This window comes from Phocoena phocoena, chromosome 11 (genome assembly GCF_963924675.1).
Source record: "Phocoena phocoena chromosome 11, mPhoPho1.1, whole genome shotgun sequence".
NCBI classification, from domain to species: domain Eukaryota; kingdom Metazoa; phylum Chordata; class Mammalia; order Artiodactyla; family Phocoenidae; genus Phocoena; species Phocoena phocoena.
The window spans coordinates 64,274,116-64,288,538 of record NC_089229.1 but is presented as its reverse complement, the minus strand read 5'-3'; the positions used below and the strand labels follow the sequence as shown (position 1 = coordinate 64,288,538).

General features: G+C 37.6%; 1 pseudogene; it reads right to left on the bottom strand.

The window, feature by feature from the left end:
* Nucleotides 1–9,548: 9,548 nt before the first annotated feature.
* On the bottom strand, nucleotides 9,549–10,465 carry LOC136131400 (olfactory receptor 8S1-like; annotated as a pseudogene).
* Between the last annotated feature and the right edge of the window lie 3,958 nt (nucleotides 10,466–14,423).

Sequence of the window (14,423 nt, the reverse complement as noted above, 5' to 3'; positions counted from 1 at the left end):
GCACTAGAAAATTATCTACCTAATACAAAAGAAGGTAGAAAAGGATGAAAAGAGGAACAAAAAAGACATGTGATATAGCAACAAATGACAAAATGGCAGATTTAAGTCTAACCATATTGATAATTATATTAAGAGTAAATTGATTAAACAGTGCAAGCCAAAGTCTGATATGGCCAGACTGGATTTTAAAAATTAGGTCTAGGGCTTCCCTGGTGGTGCAGTGGTTGAGAGTCCACCTGCTGATGCAGGGGACATGGGTTCGTGCCCCGGCCCAGGAAGATCCCACATGCCGCGGAGTGGCTGGGCCCGTGAGCCATGGCCGCTGAGCCTGCGCGTCTAGAGCCTGTGCTCCACAACGGGAGAGGCCACAACAGTGAGACTCCCACGTACCACAAAAAAATATATAAAAAATTAAAATTAGGTCTAGCTATATGCTGTCTAAAAGAGAAACATGTTAGATTAAAAGATACAAACAGATTGAAAATTAAAAGGTGAGTTAAGGTATACCTACAAACAGTAACGATATGAGGACTAGAAGTACTGATACATGCTATTGCATAGATGAAACTCAAAACATATGCTAATGGAAATTACCCAATCAGAATAGCAAAAAAAAAAAAAAAAAAAAAAGAATAGTTGAAGGGACCTCCAGGACAATATCAAGCACGCTAAACATCTGCATTATAGGGGTCCCAGAAGGAGAAGAGAGAAAGTGGTAGAAAATATATTTGATCAACATATGGATGAAAACTTTTTGAAGCTGAAGAAGGAAACAGATATCCAGGTACAGGAAACACACAGAATCCCAAATAAGATGAACCCGAAGAACCTATGCCAAATAATATCATGATTAAAATGGCAAAAGTTACAGATAAAGAGAATTTTAAAGGCAGCAGGAGAGAAAAAAGTCGCATATAAAGGAACCCCCATAATGCTCTCAGTTGATTTTTCAGGAGAAACTTTGCAGGCCAGAAGCAAGTGGCATGATTGATTGATTGATTTATGGCTGCATTGGGTCTTCATTGCTGCACACAGGCTTTCTCTAGTTGAGTCAAGGGGGGGCTACTCTTCATTGTGGTGCACGGGCTTCTCATTGCGGTGGCTTCTCTTGTTGTGGAGCAAGACCCTAGGTGTGCGGGCCTCAGTAGTTGTGGCACACAGTCTCAGTAGTTGTGGCGCACAGGCTTAGTTGCTCCACGGCATGTGGGATCTTCCCAGACCAGGGCTCAAACCTGCGTCCCCTGCATTGGCAGGCAGATTCTTAACCACTGCGCCACCAGGGAAGTCCTGGCATGGTATATTTAAAGTGCTGAAAGGAAAAAACGTACAACCTAGGATACTCTACCCACAAGGTTAACATTCAAAATTGAAGGAGAGATAAAGAGCTTCTTAGACATGAAAAAACTAAAAGAGTTCATCAATATGAAACTGACCTTACAAGAAGTGTTAAATAGTCTTAAGTGAAAAAGAAAAGCCTACAGTAAGAAATAAGAAATTATAGGCAGAGGAAAATCCCACTGGTAAGGGCAAATATATAGTAAGGCTGTGGATCAACCACTTAAATAAGCTAGTGTGGAGGTTCAAATACAAAAAATATAAAATGGACTATAGCTAAAATAACCATGTAGATATAGACATGAAGGTTTAAAATAGGACATAAAAAACACAAAACATGGTGAGGGGAGTAAAAAATCTAGAGCTTTTTTTTTTTTTTTTTTTTTTTTTTTTAGCGGTACACGGGCCTCTCACTGCTGTGGCCTCTCCCGTTGCGGAGCACAGGCTCCAGACACGCAAGCTCAGCAGCCATGGCTCACAGGCCCAGCCGCTCCGCGGCATGTGGGATCCTCGCGGACCGGGGCACGAACCCGTGTCCCCTGCATTGGCAGGCGGACTCTCAACCACTGTGCCACCAGGGAAGCCCCTCTAGAGCTTTTTGAATGTATTTGAACTTAAATGACTGTCAGCTTAAATCAAGTAGATATAATTATAGGTCAACATGTATGAACTCCATGGTAACCACAAATCAAAAACCTACAACAGATATACAAAAACTAGAGAGAAAAAAACACAACACTAACAAAAATAATCATTCTCAAGTGTATATGGAACATTCTCCAGGATAGATCATATCTTGGGCCACAAATCAAGCCTTGGAAAATTTAAGAAAATTGAAATAATACCAAGCATATTTTCCAACCACAACACTATGATAATAGAAATTAATTACAAGAAAAAAAACTGTAAAAAACACAAATTCATAGAGGGTAAACATTATGCTACTAAACAACCAGTGGATCACTGAAGAAATCAAAGAGGAAATCAAAAAATATCTAGAGGCAAATGAAGATGAAAACACACCAATCCAAAATCTAAGGGATCCATCAAAAGCAGTTCTAAGAGGGAAGTTTAGAGCAATACAATCTTACCTCAGGAAACAAGAAAAATCACAAATAAACAACCTAACCTTACACCTAACGCAACTAGAGAAAGAGAAACAAAAAAACCCAAAGTAAGTAGAAGGAAAGAAATCATAAAGATCAGAGCAGAGATAAATGAAATAGAGATGAAGAAAACAATAGCAAAGATCAATGAAACTAAAAGCTGGTTCTCTGAAAAGATAAACAAAATTGATAAACCTTGAGCCAGAAACATCAAGAAAAAAAGGGAGAGGATTCAAATCAATAAAATTATAAAGGAAGAAGAAGAAATTACAATGGACACCACAGAAGTAAAAGGATCATAACAGACTACTAAATGCAACTATATGCCAATAAAATGGACAACCTGGAAGAAATGGACAAATTCTTCAAAAGGTACAACCTTCCAAAACTGAACAAGGAAGAAATGGAAAATATGAACAGATAAATCACAAGTACTGAAATTGAGACAGTGATTAAAAAACTTCCAACAAACAAAAGTCCAGGACCAGATGGCTTCACAGGTGAATTCTGTCAAACATTTAGAGAAGAGTTAAGACCTACCCTTCTGAAACTCTTCCAAAACACTGCAGAGGAAGGAACACTTCTGAACTCGTTTTATGATGCCAGCATCACCCTGATGCCAAAACCAGACAAAGATACCACAAAAAAAGATTACTGACCAATATTACTGATGAACATAGACACACAATTCTTCCACAAAATACTAGCAAACAGAATCTAACAATACATTAAAAGGATCATACATCATGATCAAGTGGGATTTATCCCAGGGATGCAAGGATTCTTCAATATCCACAAATAAATCAGTGTGATACACCACATTAACAAACTGAGGAATAAAAACCATATGATCATCTCAACAGATGCAGAAAAAGCTTTTGACAAAAATCAACACCCATTTATGATAAAAACTCCAGAAAGTGAGCATAGAGGGAATCTACCTCAACATAATAAAAGCCATATATGACAAATCCACAGCTATCATCATTCTCAACAGTGAAAAGCTGAAAGCATTCCCTCTAAGATCAGGAACAAGGCAAGGATATCCATTGTTGCCACTCTTATTCAACATATTTTTGGAAGCCCTAGCCACAGAAATCAGAGAAGGAAAAGAAATAAAAGGAATCCAAAGTGGAAAAGAAGTAAAACTGTCACTGTTTGCAAATGACATGATACTATACATAGAAAATCCTAAAGATGCTACCGGATAACTACTAGAGCTCATCAATGAATTCAGCAAAGTTGCAGGATACAAAATTAATACACAGAAATCTCTTGCATTCCTATACACTAACAACAAAAGATTAGAAAGAGAAATTAAGGAAACAATCTTATTTACCATCACATCAAAAAGAATAAAATACCTAGGAATAAACCACCCAAGGAGACAAAAGACCTGTACTCTGAAAACGATAAGACGCTGTCGAAAGAAAGCAAAGATGACACAAACGGATAAAGATATACCATGTTTTTGGATTAGAAGAATCAATATTGTCAAAATGACTGTACTACCCAAGGCAATCTACGGATTCACTGTAATTCCTTCCAAATTACCAAAGGCATTTTTCACATAACTAGAACAAAAATTTTTTTAATTTATATGGAAACACAAATACCACAAATAGCCAAAGCAATCTTGAGAAAGAAAAACGCAGCTGGAGGAATCAGACTCCCTGACTTCAGACTATACGACAAAGCTACAGTAATTAAAACAGTATTGTACTGGCACAAAAACAGACGTACAGACCAATGGAACAGGATAGAAAGCCCAGAAATAAACCCACAAACCTGGTCAATTAATCTATGACAAAGGAGGCAAGAAAAAACAATGGAGAAGAGACAATCTCTTCAATAAGTGGTGATGGGAAAACTGGACAGCTACATGTAAAAGAATGAAATTGGATCATTCTCTAACACCATAAACAAAAATAAACTCAAAATAGATCAAAGACCTAAATGTAAGGCCAGACAACACTATAAACCTCTTAGAGGAAAACATAGGCAGAACACTCTTTGACATAAATTGCTGTGATATAAATCGCTGCAATGTCTTTTTTGACTCACCTCCTAGTGTAATGAAAATAAAAACAAAAATAAACAAATGGAACCTAATTAAACTTAAAAGTTTCTGCACAGCAAAGGAAACCATTGGCAAAACAGAAAGACAACACATGGTATGGGAGAAAATATTCACAAACAAAGAGACTGACAAGAGGTTAATCTCCAAAATATAAAAACAGCACATGCACCTCTATGTCAAAAACACAGAGAACCCAATCAAAAAATGGGCAGAAGATATAAATAGACATTTCTCCAAAGAAGACATAAAGATGGCCAAAAAGCACATGGAAAGATGCTCAACACCACTACTTATCAGAGAAGTGCAAATCGAAACTACAATGAGGTATCACCTCACGTTGGTCAGAATGGCCGTCAGCAAAACGTCTACAAACAACACATGCTGGAGAGGGTGTGGAGAAAAGGGAATCCTCCTACAGTGTTGGTGAGAATGTAAGTTGGTACAACCACTATGGAGAACAGTATGGAACTTCCTTAAAAAAACCAAAAATAGAACTACCATATGATTCAGCAATCCCACTCCTGCACATATCTAGAGAAAACCATAATCTGAAAAGACACACATACCCCAGTGTTCATTGCAGCACTATTTACAATGACCAAGACATGGAAGTAACCTAAATATCCATCGACAGAGGAATGGATAAAGAAGATGTGATACATATATACAATAGAATATTACTCAACCATAAAAAAGAATGAAGTAATGCCATTTGCAGCAACATGGATGGACCTAAAGATTATCACACTAAGTGAAGTAAATCAGACAAAGACAAATATCATATGATATCACTCATATGTGAAATCTACATTAAAAATGATACAAATGGGGCTTCCCTGGTGGCACAGTGGTTGAGAGTCCACCTGCCAATGCAGGGGACGGGGGTTCGTGCCCCAGTCTGGGAAGATCCTACATGCCGCAGAGCGGCTGGGCCCATGAGCCATGGCCACTGAGCCTGCGCATCCAGAGCCTGTGCTCCTCAACGGGAGAGGCCACAGCAGTGAGAGGCCCACGTACCACAAAAAAAAAAAAAAAAATGATACAAATGAACTTATTTACAAAAGAGGAACAGATTTACAGATATGAAAAACAAACTATGGTTACCAAAGGGTAAGTGTATGGGGGGAGGGATAAATTAGGAGCCTGGGATGAACACACAAACACTAACATATATAAGAAGATAACCAACAAGGACCTACTGTATAGCACAGGGAACTCCACTCAATATTCTGTGATAACCTATATGAGAAAAGAAACTAAAAAGGAATGAATATATGTATATGTATAACTGAATCACTTTGCTGTGCACCTGAAACTAACAAAACATTGTAAATCAACTATACTCCAATAAAATTAAAATAAAAAAAGAAAACCATCAAGCCACAAAGAGACTAAAAGTTGAAGAGTAGAACTACAAAACCACCAGAAAAAAAGTAACAAATTGGCAATAACTATATACTTATCAATAATCACTTTAAATGTCAAAGGTCTAATGCTTCAATTATAAAAAAAAAAACAAAACGAGACCCATCTACATGCTGCCTACAGAGACTCAGTTCAGAGCTAAACACACACATGGACTGGGAGTGAGGGGATAGAAAAAGATACTCAGTGTAAATGGAAATGAAAAGAAAGCTGGGGTAGCAATACTCACATCAGAAAAACATTAGACTTAAAGTCTATAATAAGATACAAATAAGGGAATTATATAATGATATAGGGATCAATACAGGAAGATTCTGTAACGTTTGTAAACATACATGTACCTAATATAGGAGCACCTAAAATATAAAGCAAATATTAACAGACGGGGATAAATTGACAACAATACATTAACAGTAGGGGACTTTAAAACCCCACTTACATCAATGGACATATCACCCAAACAGAAAATCAATATGGAAACAATGATCTTAAATGACACATTAGTCCAGTTGGACTTAATAGGTATCTACAGGACATTCCATCCAAAACACCAGAATACACATTCTTTCCAAGTGCACATGGAACACCCTGAAGCATAGATCACATGATAGGCAAAAAAACAAGTCTCAACAAGTTAAGAGAGTAGAAAGTATGCAAGCATCTTTTCCAACCAAAAGGGTATGAAACTAGAAATCAATTACAGGAAGAAAAATGTAAAAAACACAAGTGGAGATTAAAAAAAAAAATGGGTCAAAGAAAAAACCAAAGAGGAAATCAGAAAATATCTTGAGACAAATGAAATTAAAACACAACTTACAGGAGAGTAAATCCAAATGGTTAACAAACACAGGAAAAATCATTAACACTCACTGGTAGTAAGGGAAATGTAGAATAAGCTAAACAAAGACACCACTTTGTACCCACCAGAAGGCAGAAAGTGTTTTTTTTAATGTTTTTTCATTTTTTTAATTGAAGTATAGTTGATTTAAAACATTGTGTTAATTACTACTGTACAGCAAAGTGACTCAGTTATATATATATATATAAATGTTCTATTTCATACGTTTTAAATGATCTGTAACAACTATATCTGGAGAGTATGTAGGGGAAAACTACACCTATTCACCACTTCTGGATGTGTGAACATTCCAGAAGGCAATCTAGCAACATATATTCATATTAAAATACATATCCACATTGATTTTAGAATCTCATTCCTGAGAATCACCCCCATATAAAGAAAAACATCCAAAGTTTAAGGATTTACATACAAATATGTTTATTGTTATTTAACATAAACAAATATGTTTATGTTATTTACATACAAATATGTTTATGAACTATTACTCATTATGACAAAAATCTGGAAGCAAAGGTAATGCCCAACTAAAAGATAGTTGTATCGATTATCCTTACCATGGAATATTAGGCTATGATTTGAAAAACTAAATTAGAATTAAACCATTTGACCTAGATTAATATGCCCCTGGTATTGCTGAATGAGAAAAACAAGATAAAACCTACATATTTAAAGGGAGTTTAAAAAACAGAGCAGCCAGGTATATGTAAAAATGAATGTGTATGTAAAAATGAATATATATGTATATATGAGCACTCATATATGATTATATGAGCATGGAGAAAATTGTGAAAGAAAATACTTTTAGTTAACATGGGTTTATGGAAAAGGAGGTGATGTAGTTGGAGGGAGAATAGAAATTAGGGAAAAGGGAGGTAAGTAAAAAAGAAAAAAATAAGACTGGACCACCATGAAGCACTATACATGAAATGATCTCATAAAATTATGTATGTGTCTTTATGTATATAAAGATATAAAAATTAATTTTAAAATGTCAAGTCCACACTCCTTGGCTGAACATACTTAAAATAATTTTTCACAAATTATCTCCATATTTTTGAAATAAAAATTAGTGGGTTATTATTGTTATTTTAAATTCAAATCTCCTAATGATCTTTTCTGATTGTCCATTTCAGCCCAAGTCATGTTAATTTTGAGTGCTGGAAACTAATAGAGTAACAGGAAGGGATGAGCATGAGAAGAATCATGTGTTTTTTCCATCAGGAAAGGAAGAGCTTGGGTGAGGAGAGCACTGTGGAGGTAGTTTTGAGTGGTTTGGAGGTTTGGTATGCTGTCCTCAAACCCTCCCAGGTATGCGCTCAACTCTTGATCGGTTCTATCTGCAGCCCAATATGATAGTTCATTCTCACAGGGTTGTAATTCAGCAAGCCAGAGAATCAACCTCTGACTCTGGCTTTAGGTCATCTCTACGCCGCAAGCAGTAAGGTCAAAATTTCCAGATTTGAACTTGTCTTGCTTGAAATTATCCTTCGTTCTTAATATTTTTATCCCCGCCCTATCGAATGACAGCAGCAACTTCTTAATCACTATAGTTTCATTCTCGGTGGGTGCATGATTTTAGGTAATCACAGTGGTAAGTATACACCTGCCATTGAATAGCGTGGTGTATATGTTCCCATCAGAGACTATAAATAGAGGATTGGCTATCTTTTGTACCTCCTTGTATATTAATTAATCAAAAATAATCCCACTGGGGGTCAAGTGAAGGACATAATTCAATTTTTAGTGCCAATTTGAGTACCAGTTTGACTTTTGTTTCCAACCAACATAATTTGAATTTGGTTCTCACTAATAAAGAAAAGGATGTTCTGCAAAGTACCAGACACAAGAAAGGGTTTGTGAAAATGGACTCTGGATTCAGACCTACTGGTTTGAAATTCCAGTTCCCTTCACCTGTAGTCAACTTTTCTGGTTCTCAGTTATTTATTTGTAAAACAGGAGTAATAGTACTTAGTCCATACAAGGTTGTTGAGATAAAGAGGATTATATGTGTAAAACACTTAAGATAAGGGTCTTTATTAAAAGTTTGCTATTGTTATTTTGCTTATTGAAAAACTTCCTGGGAGGAAGCCCACTGGGCATGGAATCACTGGAGATCTCAGTAGCAGGAGAGCCTGGGCAGTCTCTTCTTAGGAGGCAGGTATAGAATGATTGGCGTTTCGTGGGTCACATGATCTCCTTGTGGTGAGTGTGGGGACATGAGGCACCATGGGGAATCCCACTGGTCTACACAGAAGGGGAAGTGTTAATTTCCCTAAGCAAGAGTGGTATGCAGTTAAAGTAGGCAGGATAAAATCATGCTGGGCAGGCAAAAGTAACAGGTGTTCTCTACAACACAAATATATAAACAATATGTTGTAAAATTACCTGACCTACTTCTCATCCTCTGAAGAGGGCTAACCACTAATCATCCTATGAATAGAGCCTGCTGCCTTCTTAAGCATGTATGAAGATTCTGACACATACATATCTTTTAACATCTGGCATGATGGTCAATCAAGAAATAATCCCTTGTTTCTAAGAACACTACTTGCAAGCTGTGATCAGACCAGTATTATATCAGTGAATGGAAGTCATCCTTCAATACAATCCTCATGTATTGAAGGATTTAAGAACACTTCTAATAAAGATGTTTCTAAGAATGCTAAAACACCTTAATTTCCAGTTATGTATTTTGTTACAGAGTAGTTTAGCTTCTCCATGGTCCTGTTCCTCTGGTCCTCTATGTGAAACAGTTAACATATCTTCTTAACATTCTTCCCATAGCTGCCTTCACCTCCTTGTTCTAGATGAGGGGATTCAGCATGGGAGTGATCACACTGTATTGCAAAGGGAAGATCATCTCCAGGGGGAACCAGAGGTTGGCAAGGAGATAACTGAGGAAACCTGAACCATAGAACAGGATCACTGCAGTGGGGTGGGAAGAGCAGGTAGAGAAGGCCTTGCTTCTGCCTGCGGTGGAGCTGATGCTCAGGATGGCGGAGACAATGCAGATATAAGAGAAGAAGATTAAAATGAAGGTTCCAAAGAAACGGACGACAGAAGAGCAGAGCAAGAGTGTGAAATTGGTGGAGGTATCAGAGCAAGAAAGATGGAAGAGAGAAGACAGCTCACAGCTGAAGTGGGGAAGAGTCTGGTCCTCACAATAGTCTAAATTGACAGCAGAAGGATGTTGATGAGAGCATCAACAAAGGCCAGGCCCCAGGAACCCCACACCAGCCCAATACAGAGCTGGTTGTCCATCACCTGGCCACAGAGCAGAGGGGAGCTGATGGCTACACAGCGATCATAGGCCATCACAGCCAGCAGACATGCCTCAGTGCCCCTGGTGGCAAACACAAAGAAGGTCTGAGCCAGGCAGCTCTCTACAAAGATGGTTTTACTTTCAGAAAGTAGATTCTCCAGCATCTTGGGGACTGTGACAGATGAATGGCAGAGGTCCAGAAAGGAGAGCTGTCCCAAAAAGAAGGACATGGGCGTGTGGAGGTGGGGATCAACTCTGATAACCAGCAACATTACCAGGTTCCCCAACAGGGTCAGGAGTAAATCATCAGAAACAACATGAAGAGCAGAATCTGGTTGAGGGTCAACAGAAAACCCAAGGAGGATAAACTCACTGAACACGCTCTGGTTTCCCATAGTGATAAAAAGATTTACCCTAGGAATCCAAGAGAGAAAGACATTAAAACTCCTTCTGCACCTCCCAATTACCCCACTGACTTAGCCCTCTTGTTCATATACATCATTTCACAACATACTGAAAACCATGTTCACATATTCTTAAGCTAACTTCATAATCATCATGATAACTTTGATATTGCTGGATGGCATTCTACCACCCCTCTATCAACTCCCTATGTAAATCTGTAGACCCTCGTCTTATGTCTCTAGAGGTTTCTTTCTTTCATTTTTAAGATGGGTACTAATACAGAGAACATTTTGTATAGTCAGTGGAAATAGAGAATTTATTGATGCAGCAGAGTAAGAGGTAAACAGCAGAAGTGTAGTCCTTGAGAAAGGGAAAAGGAATGAGATCCAGAGAGCACAGGTGGAGTTTTGTCCATAGATAGGCTCTTTATCTTTTGTAAATAGGAGGGAAGTTACAGAGAGTGGGTACTGAGGCAGCTAGCTTGGAGGATTTTATGGCTGAAATAGACAGACTTTCTGATTGCTGCAAAGTTTTTGAAGAACTGTGAGATGAGACCATGAACAGAGTTTGCCTATCTATCTACCTACCTATCTATCTATCTATGTATGTATCTGTGTGTGTACGTATGTTGTGTGGTTTTAGTGAAGTGGCGGTAAGGGATTTTGATGAACCAAGAATACAAAACTCAGGTATACCAAGCAGAAAACTATTTACTAAGGAAATACAGTAGGATTAACTGGTGATATATTTGCCTATTTGAGATTCTGGAACCAATCTGGACAAGTGTGTGGTAGTCACGGTAGTATTTAGATGCTTAAGCACATGTGTGGAGCAGACAGATATTTGGCTTTAAATGGGGTTTGTTTTTTCCAGGCACGTGCAGTGATAAAGAAAAAAAAAAGGGGGTAGGGAAGAAAAGCATGCTTACAAAGTGAATGAATCACAGAAACAAGGCTGTGCAAGGAATTAAATGGGGGGCCAAGCAGAGGAGTATGGCTAGAGCAAAAGTCATACAGTCATTGGTTTGGGTTTGAAGAATTGCTTATGTAGGAACACTAGGTTAAGCAAATTTTAAGATTTGGAGATAGTCGTTAGATAGAGGGATGCTTGAAATTCAGACTTTGTAGGTATAAGGCCTCCTGATGACAAAGTGATGGGCATGATTGTGGGAGTAGGTGGCTAAGATGAGGTAGAAGATTCAGTCTCTGGCCCCACAGAGGACAAAGTCTAGGTTGCTGAGTTAGTGTGGTGAGGACTTTTTTCCTGTTTTGTTTTTGTTTTTTAATTTTACTCCATTTTCTTTAATGATTAATTATTTGAATTGAAGATTTAAGACTGTGGTTGATGAGGAGAGAGTTTAAGGCATGAAGAGTGGCAAATGTGTTCCTAATGTCCTACCATATCCCTATCTGGGCTGCTCTCAGCTGCTCCAAGATAAAACACAGGCTTTATGCCTGAGGTTCAGTAAGTGCAGTGGCATGTTGCCAACATCTGGCAATTTAGAAACAGACATGTGTTGTATAACCCAATTGTGTCATTTACTATCTGTTTAACTTTTGTGATATTGTTTGTTCTTTTAAATCATAATTTTTCCACGTGTAAATTGAGTAAACTTGGGGGAAGTAATATATATCTTACATTTGGAAGGACTGAATTAGCTTATACATAAAGAGCTGGAAACAAGATTTCTGACATAATTATTAATGCATACCAGAAAGAGGAAGAAGAAGAAGGGTATTTCAGAGGAGCAGATCAAAGCATGTTAGGGAAGAGATAATATGAAGCCGTATTGCAGAAGAGCTGTCCCTAGACCTGGAAGCAGTGTTTAGCTGGAGAACAGTGAGGAGATGAGAGTCTTCAAAGGGAAGCTAAGTCTCTTAGGAAGCAAGAAGAGAGGAAGCGAGTATAGGGAAGAAAGAAGTACCTCAAGGAGTAGGTTAGGAGGGGACAAAGCATCAGAGGATTCAGTAGAACATTTTCATACTCTTGGCTTCTCTTGGTGGAAACAGTATCCTGGAGCTTTGAGTCAATAGCTGAAGAGACCAGAGATCAAGTGATATTCATTAGAAAAAGATGTAGCATAACTTCCCAACTCTGGGAATAGACATAGTTTTCTTTCTAGGCAGCTGAGAGGGGAGAAGAAAAGAAATATATTAGCTCAGGCTCCAAAAAGCATGTCATTTGTAGAGAAAGTGTTCAGAATCTTATTTGAACTCTTACCCCATCATGGCTTTGAAGAAAAGACAGGAGAAATATCTTGAAATTTTCAAGTTCTTGACAGGTTGTACTAATTTCTTTTACAGTGTCTCAAGCTTATGTGAGTCAGTGAGTACAAGATCATGAGTTCACACATTTTCCTCAGTGACTCTAAATATGTTGCTGATGGTGTTATCTGAACAAAGGATTCTGATGTCTAGACAATTAAAAGAGCAGTTGGTTTAGGCTGAACTAAGGAACCCAGAGGACTGGTTCAATAATCTATATCCCTAGAAGTTACAGCTTGAAGCTAAAATCTAGACTCATTTGCTAAGAAACTTGAACTTTTAAAAAGACATAAGGGATTTTCTCATTTGTGAGCTTTGCAACTTGTGAACTGAAACAATCAACTTGAACTCCTAGATAAGCCTTCCTGCTAGTCTGCTGGGAACCGAAAAGAGGAAGGGTAGGAGAAGGGAATTTGGAACGTGCGAAGAAAGCCAGAATTTTCCCTTAGGGACATACAGGCCATGTGGACCCTCAGAGGATTCACTTGGGATCTGAAACTAGACTCACAGCTAACCTCCAGGTTAGCTTCTCATGTGTACGAGAAATTCAACTGGATTTAATGTTAATCAGTATTAATATTAATCAAGTGAGGTAACTTTTAAAAATTAGTATTGTATTATGCAAGGAATAGATGATGATGGTAAAGTGTACAAGCTGAACATAAGCTTCAATAGCTTTCCTGTGATTTCCCCTATTCTTATTTCTCATAGATCAGGGAGCCAGTAGGGGAGAAGTATCCAGTTGTTAAAGATATCTGGTCTAACTACACCCAGAAAATATCCATAGGAATCAGAATGGTGCTGGCTCTATGAAGTACAGGAACAGCAATGACATTTTTTGATGCCAAGGAATTACTGTTATCTCAAGGGCTAATATTAAGTAGATGTCAAGAGGTTTTCATAATTTACTGTATGCAGTTACCTGGGTAAATGGCCCCATGTCACTTTAGTAAGGCTGGAAGAAAGGTTCTTGTGTACATCTGTGTAAAAGTATTCATTGGGACACCATTTATAATAGCAAAAAATTGGAAACACCACAGATACCCATAAGTAGAGACTGGACACTCACACAATGGAGTACTTTTAAGCTGTAGAAAGGAATAGGAAAGATCTCTATGTATTGCTATGGAGCGATATCCAGGATATATTGTTAAGTAAAGAAAGCAAAATGCAGGGTGGTCTAAATAGTATGCTAACTTCTGAGTAGCAAGCACACACCCATGTGCATACAATACACACAGTTTAATTTTCAAAAAAGAAACACTGGAAGTATAAAATAAAAACAAAAATGATTACATGTAGGAGGATGGAGAAAACAAACAGGGTGGGGGAAACAAGGATGAAAGTGACACCGCTTTGAATGTACTTTGTTTTATAGTATTGACTTCTGAGTAAAACTTCTGAATTTTATAAACTAAAAAAGATTAAATTTAAAAATCCTAAAATTAGAAACTAAACAAATGAGCTTAGCTGTATATCAAAGTAGTGACATAACCACAATGGAAAAGAATTATTTCAGCTGACCTTAGATTGTAGAATTTTGACTGGGCTGACTCAGTGAGAGATTATTTCATTCAGTAGTATTATTAGTAGTAATAATATTGGTATTGTTTTTGAAACTATTAGATGTACATTTGAAATATAAAACAAATATTATGCTAATATTGTTAGGAATATATATATT